Raw genomic sequence first — 12,418 nt, 5'->3', positions numbered from 1 at the left:
ATGGAAACTAGAAGTCTGAGTAACACACCAACAACCATGGAAGGACTAAATCCAGTCTGCATTCCGTAGCAACCTAGTTGCACAAAGAAAGGACCAATGAGCAATTCCAATGAACTATACAGTTGTAGAACAGGTAAGTTTCATGGATCTTGCTAAGGAAAAAAAAAAAAGTTTTTTTTTTGTTTTGTTTTTATTTTCCTTAACAAGATCCATGAAAAAAAAAGTGTTTTTTGTTTGTTGGTTTGGTTTGCTTTTGGGGTTTTGTTTGTTTGTGTTTTTGGTTTACAAATAGTTGAAATTATGAATCCTATCCCATGAACAATGAACAGCGGATCTGATTGTGATCAAAGGAAAACAAGCTTTGGTAACACCTGATTCAGGGCTTACAAGACATACAGCTCATGAACATGCAGATTTTTACAGTTTTAGCACTGCTATTGAATGAAAGCATGTAGAAGATTGTTGGAAAATAAATATGAGAGAATGGAGAAGCGGAAAGAGTGTGAAGAGAGCAATCTGCAGATGTGGCAGAGAGCAAGTATATTAAGGGATGGAATAAAAGGAATGGATGGAAAAGATAAATGGCAATAAATTAAATTTATTTAATGGCAGCTCTACTTTTAATGCTAATATCTGCTGTTACCAACTGTTCCCCTTCCTTTTAATTTCTACTCCTCCCTTGTCATACATAGGCATCCATCTGATCTTAAAAGCTGCCACAGACACCGGGAATGGTAGTCATAGAACAGACGCATCTCACACAAAATTGGGAATAGAGAAGTGATCTCAGGTCCCCATATCACAGGGAATGTCGCTGTGAGAGGGCTCTGCTACATTGATAGAAGGATAAAATTGTCTCTGAGTGTACATGTTAGCCTGTTAGTCAAACTCTTAGAAGATCTCTCATTAGTGTCTCCTTCATTCAAATTTTGAGGACCATGCCTGTCGTGGTGAGAGGGGCAGAAGAGGGAACCTAAGCTCCCATCTCCCCCTCCCTTTCTTCATCTCCCTCGTCCTTCCTTTCTGGCTTCGTTCAAGAGCATATGTGTATATATTATGATCTGCAGGCCCATTACCTCAAAAAAATATAAGAGCTCCTTTGTCTCTTCCCCAAGTACACCAACATCTGGAGAAATCCTTTCAAATTATTCTGCTAGGTCATGGAAACTAATTATGCCATTATGTAAGACAGTGGTAACTGGCAATGGATGGGTGCTGAGTTTTTTATTTGTTGATGATTTTGAATGAGGATGAGTGGATATCATGTGTTTTGGTTGGTTACCTGCCTCAGTATTAGAAGAACTGTTCAATATTTTCTTAGCTATGTTTATACAAGAGATGAAATATTGATCTTGTTTTACCAGATGATAAAAGAACCTATAGAAGGAAGTAATGAGAAAGTACTCAGAATACAGCAAAAATACCAGATGATGACTTCAATTAGGAAAACCTCTAAGGACAAGATAATGTCTTGAAATTCAAATTTTATTCACAATGACTTCTAGCAAAAATAAAACTTGAAAATGTTTTGTTGTTTTGTTTTTCATATGAAGGAAGGAAGGAAGGAAGGAAGGAAGGAAGGAAGGAAGGAAGGAAGGAGGGAGGGAGGGAAGGAAGGGAGGGAGGGAGGGAAGGAAGGAAGGAGGGAAGGAGGGAGGGAAGGAGGGAAGGAGGGAAGGAAGGAAGGAAGGAAGAGAAAGGAAGGAAGGAAGGAAGAGAAAGGAAGAGAAAGGAAGAGAAAGGAAGAGAAAGGAAGATAGGAAGGAAGGAAGGAAGGAAGGAAGGAAGGAAGGAATTAACGAAAGAAAGAAAGAAAGAAAGAGAAAGAGAAAGAAAGAAAGAACGAAAGAAAGAAAGAAGGAAAGAAAAAGAGAGAAAGAAAAGAGAGACCTTTCAAAACACAACCGAGGACCACGAGACATTCCTAAGTTCCAGTTATTGTGTAATTAACCTCTTATTGAAAAAGTTCATTGTGGATAAGTCCAAGTATTCTACCTTTGTGAGTTGTTACTAAACTACTCTGCATCTTTTTCTTCACTGGCAATTTCCTGAAGATACACATCATTTATTGAGAAATTTATATATTACCACTCAGATTCACTAAACCATAAGTCTTCTACTTGCTGGAAAGATTTAAAGCAGGTCTTACAATGGAAAAAAAAAAAAGAAAGTCCAAGGTTAGACTTGAGAAACTGACATAAGATATTCACCCTGAGGATAAGTCTTCTTAACTGGTATGGAAATTTTTCTCTTAAAAAAAGTATTTCCATTTATAAACATTAGAAAAGGTCAAATATTTCTCATTCATTTAAACTCAGTCAATAATGTGACCACAAAAAAAAATGAGTCCATGCATTTCAGATCATCTGTATAGCTCATTTACTGAAGACATCCTGTATGTATTACATTCCACAGTGATGTTCAAATATATTTCTTCCAACAGGTCAAAACATATTCCACAGAGTACTTACAGGAGGGAACATCAGACATATTCTTCACATTTCTTCATTTCAAAAAAAAATACATCAAATATATTGGATAAATTAATGAGACGTATTCATAAAACTTTACCTATGTAATTTAGAGGTCAAGCGCATTTCATCTAAGACGTATCATGGGAGTTAGAACTGAGCACTAATTTCTCAACCTCTGCTGTAATAACAATGCTACCACGGTATCACGTTACACTTCTAGGGGCAAGGAGGGCTCTTCCAAACCTAGCTTCTCCCAGAGCCATTATCTCTAAAGTAATGAATAGACAACTGCGTTCAGGAAGGTACATCGTTAATACACTTGATGAAAAGAAGACTGTCCGCTGCCATCATGTGAATACTTAGAATCACAGAATCACTAAGGTTGGTAAGGACCTCCAAGATCATCTGGTCCAACCATCCCCCTACCACCAATGTCACCCACTAAACCATGTCCCTAAGCACCAGGTCCAACCATTCCTTAAACACTCCCAGGGATGGTGACTCCACCACCTCCCTGGGCAACATGTTCCAATGCCTCTTTCTGAGAAGAAATGTCTCCTAATTTCCAACCTGAACCTCCCCTGGCACAACTTGAGGCCGTTCCCTCTAGTCCTATCATTAGTTATCTGCAAGAAAGAGGCCGACCCCCAGCTCCTCACACCTTCCTTTCAGATAGTTGTAGAGAGCAATAAGGTCTCCCCTGAGCCTCCTCTTCTCCAGACTAAACAACCCCAGTTCCCTCAGCCACTCCTCATAGGACTTGTGTTCCAGATGCAAAATAAGCTGCAAGAAAAATAAATAGACCCAAAAGAGCTTTTACAATTTTAAGGTTCTCTAGTGTGTTAGGTGCTGTTTTTACAACTTGGTTTCACAAATTTCTCATATCAAAGAGTAAGTGGGACAATGGATGACTTTTTTTTTTTTTTTTCCAACAGAACTCTGATCAGTGCTTAGAACTGACTAATTTTTTGGATTTTTTCGGAAAAGGATCTTCATACGATACACACCAATTATCCATCAGGTCAATGTTGTTAAGATTACTTCTTTTGAAATCTGATAGACTCTTTAGCTAGACATTAAGAACAACAATGTGCAGTGTAGATGGTACTTGTGTGTATCTCAAAATACCGATATTTTAGTGTAGTAGAATTAGTTTTACAAGCTATAGAAATATGTTTTTGTCACTGAACTCTGCACTTGTGACTGAACTACATCAACCTATATAGTACAAAATATTTTTTTTTCTTAAAAACAGAAATTAAGGTAGTTGCAGTTTGCTTTTGTGGAGGTAGAAGGTAGCAAAGGTAGAAGACAATTCAAAGCTGAAAAAAGACTGGTGGGTGTTAAACCTAGACATATCTGTTTAGTAGATAGATGAATTAGCTAATACAGCAATATTACTCAGTTTATCAGAAAACAGCTGAGCAACATTTTCTTGATGATCAGTGAATTTTATTTATTTTTAATTATGATTAAATCTGAGAGGAATAGAGTGGATTTAGGATTTTTCCCCAAATTCTGTATCTTGTCAACAGTAAAGGAAATAGACAATGATACTATATTCTACAAAAGTCAAGCTACTGGATGGTACTTAACCAACAGTGGAAAGTAACCTAAGTAAAAATGCCTGTAGTAGTTTCACTTAATTATAGGAAAAAACCTCAGGTATTTTAGTTACATTTATCACTCAATGTTCAATCGCTCAATGTTTGTTGTCATGTTGATGTGTAAAAATGTTTAGGAAATGTCTTAAAACATTCTCATTGATTTATTCTTGTTGGCTGTGCTTTAGGTTTCTGTATTTAAAAAAAACACGCACACATTAAAAAGAATTTTGAAATTCTTCTGGTTTTCTTCATCAGAAAGGTATCATATGATTCCTTCTTGAGTGAAATTCTAGGCCTTCCTAGTGAAATTCTTGAAGTCCCAAAAGAGTCATTAAATTACAGATTGTTTTCTCAGATAGGGATGTATTTCTTTTCTTGCCAGAGATATTTTTGTCAGTGAAATTACTTTCTGGTATTACGGTGTTTCTTTAGCCTTGCATAGAACCTGTTTATAATCAGAGAAGTCACATTCATTCTATCCTATTAAATCACTATGCAATAAATACTTATTAATCTAATCAATTACCAAGAAAAATTAACATAAATCTTGTCTCAGAAGTCATCCGTTTCGCAAGGTAGCCTCTTGCAATTACACATTTTTGAGCAATGATTTAAAAAGAAAACATACAAGGAAAATTACTTTTCATTTCTCTGTATTGCTAACTACTTCTTACAGTCATATTTTGATTTCTTTAAAAGTAATTAGTTTTCTATATTCAAAAAGTTCATTTTCATACTGAGAGCTATAACTCTTCTGTGCATGGCTCTCCTTTCTTCTTTTTATCATCCCCATTTGTGACTAGGCAATGTCTCAATTAGCAATTACTAAATCATATGGAGACAGCTAATATTTGGGAAACATTCAAGTTAAGTTTCATTTTTCTACATGTTCCTACATGAAAATCTACTTTTTGTGCTGTTATAAGATTAGTATCTTTTACATTTAATTCCAGTGTAGCATTTGCTTTACATGTCACTTTTGCAGCAAAAAAAAAAATTAAAAAAAAAAATTTGCAAATAAAATTGCTGAAGACGTATTTTCTCAACAACTTTTTTATATAAAATTTCTTCTTGTGAAGAGGCTGAGCAATATAAACTGATACAATTGCTCTTCTGAATTTATGATCACACTGCCTTCAGCAGTAACAGCTGACGGAAATCTGGACTTTCCCTTCCTCAGACAGCTGAGCTGATAATTTCTATATGGTCATTACTTGTCAAATTTAAGGATGTTAACCCACTGCTTATACTGGTATCTAAAATATCATAGCAGGGCATAGCAAGGGTACTTCCTTACTGTAGCAGCTATATTAATACAACTTTAGTCCTAACTAATACAACTGTGAAGTATGGAGTATGTAATAATACATTGGGGGGGGAGGGGAGAAGGGGCTTTTTTTTTCTTTTTCTTTTTCTTTCAAGGCTGAACAGGAATGTTGCCTGAGAGAGAAGCTGGGAAAACAAACAAACAAACAAACAAAAAAAAAAAACCCACCACTGACATTATATTTCCATAAAACCATTTTGAAAAAAATAAGTCATAATTTGTGCTAACTAAAAGAATGAAAATAAATATTTCCCTTTAAAAATAATTATGATGGTGGCGTTCTGTTAAACTATTGTCTTTGGTGATCAACAGTAATTCTGAAAATTAACTGATTTTGTTCGTGTTTTATAGTTTGTCTTTCTTTAACTATTTTACTATTTCTACTTTTGTCATTGTTGTAAAGCTTTGTTGAAGAAAAAGATCACATTCTTTGCAAAAAAGAATACATGCAACAAGATAATTTTTTAGGTAATTCTATGTAAAACATTGAATGCATTTGTCTCCTATCACCTTTCAAGTCACTACTTAATTTATTAATAGATGATTTTTTAAAAACTCCTTTCTAAACAGGATTTGACATATTTATGACCAATTCCTAAGAAATAGCCATCAGTCTACCAGGTCTGGTACACACTTTCACATGTGTTTAGGTGTGAGATTTCAATGGCAATTTTTATGTTTGTATATTTCATTACAGAACTGGCTCTCCGAACTTCCTTCAGAGATTTCTCGGTTTCTGTTCTCATGAACAAAGTATGAACTCTGGACAGCTGGATTCTTCAGAATTTGAAAGAACAGTAGCATAAGACTTTTAATCTCCCAGAAATCGTCAGCAATCTAGACGCTGGGGATAATCACAATCAACACCACTCCATCTCTTCTATTAGTAATCAAACAGTCCTCTCAGTTGCTGATTAAACTGTCCCCTGTCACCACATGGAGAGAGATATTAGGCCTGACAAATAGGATATTTTGAGGCACTGGGATCTTCAGTACTATCTTTTCTTCTGAGATCCAAGAAAGATTTTTGTAATCATTCATTTCATGGTGCATTTCCAAATTTTCTGTTTATCTGTGATAAAAAAAAAAATAAATCAAGCTAATAGCAGGAAACCATGTTCTTTAGGGTGATAAAGCCTCCTTCCTCATTCTCCCTTTAGGCACAGGAAATGCACTGTCATCAATAAAACACTATATTGCTCTAAGGGTTTCCATACTAAACTAGGAATGCCACCAGCAGTTATCCAAAGAGATTATTATATTAATACCTAGTCTTCTGAAGACATGCATCTTTTAGCCACAAAGCTTTCACTCCTGATTGACTCTCAAAGGATGTATATGCATGGACCTCCTAAAGTGCTCACCAGCAGCAACATTTCAAGTTGAACAACAGGCAGGGTTAGTAACTGCCCATTTCTGGATAGTTCTAGCCTTTTCTTTCTGCAGTGCTTGCCTCCATCTGCATGTAAAAGCACAGAAGATTCAACATTTTTCAAAGGCTAGCTGCGAGAGTTTACAAAATTACTGTTTCAGGTGTCTGCCAGAAATTGCTGTGCCTGTACCAGAGATGGCAGACTAAGATGTACATTCACACTTCAGTGGTTCAAGTTCCAGGGTTAGTATACCTGCATAAAGCACTGCTGCAGATGTGTTTACACAAATTTATGGGCACACGGATACATTCCTTTCTGCCATCTTGGCCCTGTCAGTGGAAGCACTTAGCAGGGAGGTCAGGCAAACCACCAGGAATGACAGCATCTTAAAATACTATCACTTAATCTGTCAAGCGCAGCTGACGAACGTGTGTAATGGCTATGCCATAGGTACTGATTCACAAGGTAGAGGAACACAGAACTGTGTTGGTCAGCCTGTTTTGTATATGACTGACAAAAACGTACTCCACATTTAGCATTCTCTCGAAACAGATAACTCAAGATGCCATTTTCCACAGTTTTGTGCCTTCAGTAGGAAGAATGGGAGCTTTACTGGCATTAACAGAGAGGGAATGGGTCTCTCCATTACAGGGTTGGTAGATGACTGGTACTTGAGCCTCCACACTACCACCCAGGCAGTACGTAAACACTTATTCTGAAAATACTACAAGTTTTTCTATACTCTTGTACTTATCTAAGGATATAATCACCATTCTCTCCACTAGAACTGACCGGTGCCTTGGGGTACAGACTAGTTCTTGACAAGTCACTTCTGCCTTTGGCTGAGTACAAAGCGTGCTAAGTCATGGCTAAAACTAAAGCATGTGCTGAGCTTTGCCGCCCTCTCCTTAGGTAGAAATGGAGGGCAGATGGGAAATGGCCGCTTATGGCTTTGGCCTGCAGGTCACCTGGGACAAACCACGTGCCTTAGATGGACAGCAGCGCTGCTTGGTTGCTTGACACTCTCAATACTCAAAGCTAGCTATTAAAAACCAACCAACCAACCAACCAACCCTCTGTGTTTTGGCCAGGCACTGCCTGTCATAGACAAAACTTGAAGTTACCCCACAACAGCACACAGGACCACAGCCCCCGTAAGGATGCTCTGGTACTGATGCTGCCACCAGCGCCGCATGAAGTGGCTAACGCCAATTACTCTCAGGGTAGCCCAATGGACCTCTGGCTGGCTTCTGGAAATGTCAGTGAGCCTCCAGGGCCACGCAGCCCACGGCAGCTGTAGGGGGAAGCCGAGGGAGAGAGGGCCAAGCGTGGGGTGCGCGGGTGGGCTGCCCCTGGTCCCTGCTGCCAGGCCCCGCGACAGCGCCCCCTGGCAGCGGCGTCTGCAGGGCGCCCCCAGGCCCCTGCGCGTTACCGCCGATAACCGCCCGCCAAGGGGCGGAGCCACGCGCTCATTTAAATACCGCCGGGGCTCATTTGCATGCCGCCAAGATGGCCGGCCCGGCGATTGGCCGGCTCCGAGGCAGCCCTCGCTGCCGGCCCCCGTGCCCGCGGAGGGGGCGGGGCCTGCAGGGAGAGGGGAGGGGACACGGGCCTCATTTGCATAACGGCCCGGCGCGTGCGACGGGGGGAGGCGGTGTCGGTGCCCGGAGCGGGTTCCGATTTTGAATCTACGGCGGCAGCAGCGGAGCAGGCGGGAGCGGCGTTGGCGGCCGAACGCTGAGGCAGGAGGACTGCCGCGGAACGCAGCGGCACAGGTACTGCGCGGCCCCGGCGGGCGGCGGGGCGCGTTCTCGCGGCGGCCGGGCAGCGGCAGCAGTTTGCGCGGAACGCTGCCCCGCGCTGTGGTAGTGGCGGCGGCGGCAGTGCGCATGCTCCGGGGCTGCAGGTCTGCACAGGCGCCGCGCGGCGCAGCCGCTCGCCAGCGCAGCGCAGCTCCGCGCATACTGCATGGGAGCACGTGACGCGGCTCCAGTGCAGGCGGCGGCGCGCATGCGCGTTGCTGTTTTCGCCCCGAGGTGGCAGCAGGTGGGGAGCGTGGCGCGGGGGCGCGCCTGCCGCTCTGCCCTGCGCGTCGGGGGCTCCCGCGGCGGCTGCTGCGGCTCGCAGGTAGGTCGGGCGTGGGGCAGGGCGAGCGTGGGGCGCTGCGCCCGGTTGTGAGGTGCGGAGAGCTGGGCGACACCCGGCAGGAGCCTGAGCGCTGTCTGGCGCGTGCCTTGGCGAAGCGCGAAGAGGTGAGGTGAGGTAGGGGTGCTGTGGTGCGCCCGCACCAGGCAAGTGTCGGGGTGGGATGGCAGCACGCCCTGCGCCTCGAAAGCACCTCCCGGCTCCCTGTGGGAATGGGGAGCGGCCGCCTGCACCTACCAAAGGGCCTCAAAAGACATCGTTGGCGTCAACGCTGAGCGCTGCGGTGGGTGGGCAGTGGAAACAGCAAAGAGACAAACGCATCTGGTGTTACTGCGTGCAGTGTGCGCGGGTGGAATTTCAGTTTGACATTCCTGGAGCAAATGGGCTTGCTCGTTTTCTGGAAATACGCGTGTTTCAGTGAGGAAAATTAAAAAACAGGCCCAGTTGTGCGTAAGTTATTTATGTCATATCCTCAGTGAACTTGGCCAGAGTTACTACTTAAGGCCGCCATGCAGGCCCGTGTCAAACAAAATGGTGGAAGCGTAAATAGTATACTGATGTAAAGAACGCACACTTGAACTTCTAACTTTCTTTGAACTTAAGTGTTTAGAATATTGAAACTATATTGATAGTTAGTCACTACTGTGGCATTGGGGTCTGTTTGAGGTATAGCATTCTTGATTGCTTAATCCTTGACAAATATCCGATGGAAATGCCTCCATTAGAATATTTTGTTGCATAGTAGTAATGGTGAAACAACTATAACATAACGATCACGCTGACGTAACAATATCACAGACAGGCTTGTTGGATGGAAAAACTGGATGGAATTGCTGATGGGGAAAAATATTCTCTTAAAATGAAGAGGTGAGATGCACGTTGCACAGCTCAAATGTTTTAGGCAAAAATTGTTGAGCTTAAAACAGCAGCCTTCATGCAATCATGCAAAAATAACACTTGCACATTTGGATGTCTGATTTAACATAGTGTCAGAATGGCAGAAATAAGGGTATGTTAGTACATATTATACTTGGTCAATATCCCTGATTGTACAAATAAATGCAGTATTATTATGAATAAATTTATTGGGATTTGCATCTGCAAGATCACAGTCAGTGTGCTTCTACAATATTTTCTTTTAAGTTTGAATATATTTGGGGATATTAGTTGTTATACCACTTTCTTCTAGTTAAAATTATTACAGTTACTAATATATATATATATATATTTATATAATACAGAGAATGTACTTAATGTCCATTTAAATCTGAAATTTAAAAGTTAAATATGAACTTGATAGAGATGTAAACTTATAAGAATGTAAGAAATATGTAAGGCTTTATGATTGGGTATTGTTTTGTGCAGTCCCAGGGGAAGGCATGAAAGAGGATATTGCCTTGAACATTAAGAATTCTTTGGAGGAGGAAAAATACACAGAGAACTGCTATTTGATATGTGATCATGGATAGGCAATTTCTCAGTTTTCAAATCAGTGAAATGGGGCTAATGGTGATTGTCAGGACCATCATAAAATGAAATCACTAATGCTTTCATGTGGACTTGTGCAATTCATGAATCATGGCAATTAAACCCACTATTTATTCCTCAAGATTGGCGGTTATGTTACTATTTTATATGCTTCAGAAGCATCAAATTAAATTCTTATGTACATGTAATCCAGAAAAGAATGGTATTGCTTATTTTGGATAGCAGTAAATCTTTAGTTAAACAACAAATAATTAAAATACAGAAAAATTTGTTACTGTTTATAAGTAACTGCTCATTGTGTGTTCTTTTTCAAAAAATATCAAGAGATCTTTGTTCTCTTAATTGTATTTTCAGTTTAGCAGACTTATTACCTTGCTTAGAGTAAAAGTATTTTCATCAGTTGCAACCTTGCCACCAAGTGTAGCAGTGCTGAACTGATGCTTCTGATAATGTAGCACAGTTCTGTGTTTTGCTGTGTGAATTCATTTGACAGGACTATCTTGGATGTTGTATAGGCTTGAAACTGGTTGTGCTTAACACCTGTTTCATAGTAGGATACCCTATTTACATAGATCAATTAAAACAGACATTTTTATGCTGTTATTGAGGGACCTCTTACATCTCATTTCCCATCCATTATGAAGTCTGTTTTCAGTAAGACACTAATCCCAATAGACATTCATACATGCCATGTTTTGTTGAAACCTCCTGCTTTAGCTTGCGTTGTTATGCCCATTTCACATATGTAGAAGCTCAGCATCAATTATAATATGTTATTTTTCCTGTAAAGGGTCCATTGTTATGCTTCCAGAATTTGGGATGCAAGGACAGGAAACATAGTCTCCTATAGACAAATGCATCCCCCCTCTCCCCCCACCAGGGAAGGTGATTTTGCTAGCCAAGAGCCTGAACAACCTAAGAATAAAAATAATTTAATTCTAAATACTGATTTTTGCAGAATCTCTATGAAACAAACAGTTTAAAATGTTAAATGGTTTTTAAAATGCTGTTTTAGTAAGTGATTTTAATTGGTAACTAAATCATAATTTTCAGTATGCTTGATTATGATTTTTGGAAGAAGACATTTTTTTGGTAGCAAATAGAAGATATTTCCAAGGTGAAAAATAGTTAATTAAACCTGATGTTATATTTTCCTTCCAAAATAAGAAAACATAAATTTCCCCAAATCTAGAATTTTTATAATAGCAAAAATACTAATGAGGTTTATCTGTGCCTACTGTCAGGAATTTTATTTATGCCAAAAATCTCTTAGTTATGAAATGTGGACAGTAAGACCAGAAGATATTTGATTAGTATGTTGGTGTTAGTTTGTAACAATATATTTTTTCCTATTTGCTCTCCGCTTAGTGTTTTTCTATATTGTGTGCTAGTCATGTTTATATCGTGAGGTCATTTCCACAATGAATTCAGTGATACAGATGTGAATCACAATTTTTCTAAGAGATATTAGCTGAGGAAAATGAGTTGCAAATTTTACAACCATTAAGGTTTGTGAATTTTATTTTTTTTTTCTTTTCCCCAATATATTTTATATGTTTCTCCTAAATGTAGTGAAATCTAAGATTGTTAATGTTTCTCAGTTACAACTGTGCTTGGACTATTTTATTACTCCTATTCAGTATGTGATGTTACTGTGAGAGACTTATCTACACATACACAGCAACTGATAATTGCCCAACACAAATGATGTGTTCAGAATGTATGTTTGTAAGTCAGGAATTTTAGTTATATTTGGTGCACTATATCCTGTAGCATATGAAAAAAACGCTCTCTTGTTTCTATCATACCTCAAGAAACAATGTTTATCAAGCTCCAGTGGCTTACCTTGTCCATCTGGTATTTGGATAGGGTAGTGGTGGTTTTTCTTTTTCTTTTTTAATTTTGATTTACTTATTTTTTGACAGCTCATTAAGAAGCAGAGAGATAGGTTCTTCTCTAAAGCAATCTCTGTATACAAGTGGTTCTTGTTAAATTGGACAGTTA

At 39.7% G+C, this 12,418-nt stretch overlaps 1 protein-coding gene across 8 annotated transcripts in view; it reads left to right on the top strand.

Annotated features, from left to right (window-relative positions):
• Positions 1-8,380: 8,380 nt before the first annotated feature.
• The window catches only part of LOC121069171 (activating transcription factor 7 interacting protein), a 106,828-nt gene continuing 102,790 nt past the window's right edge, over positions 8,381-12,418 (top strand). For 2 of the 8 annotated variants that reach the window (XM_040555029.1, XM_040555018.1), the window contains exon 1: positions 8,382-8,556. The gene's annotated coding sequence lies outside the window, so the exon portion shown is untranslated. Of the gene's footprint in view, positions 8,557-8,675; positions 8,909-12,418 lie in introns of those variants that run through there. The other 6 variants (XM_040555080.1, XM_040555049.1, XM_040555040.1 and 3 more) reach the window with 6 other exon arrangements.

This window comes from Cygnus olor, chromosome 1 (genome assembly GCF_009769625.2).
Source record: "Cygnus olor isolate bCygOlo1 chromosome 1, bCygOlo1.pri.v2, whole genome shotgun sequence".
NCBI lineage: Eukaryota > Metazoa > Chordata > Aves > Anseriformes > Anatidae > Cygnus > Cygnus olor.
Note: the sequence above shows the minus strand (reverse complement) of the source record. Positions and strands in the feature narration are given on the sequence as shown.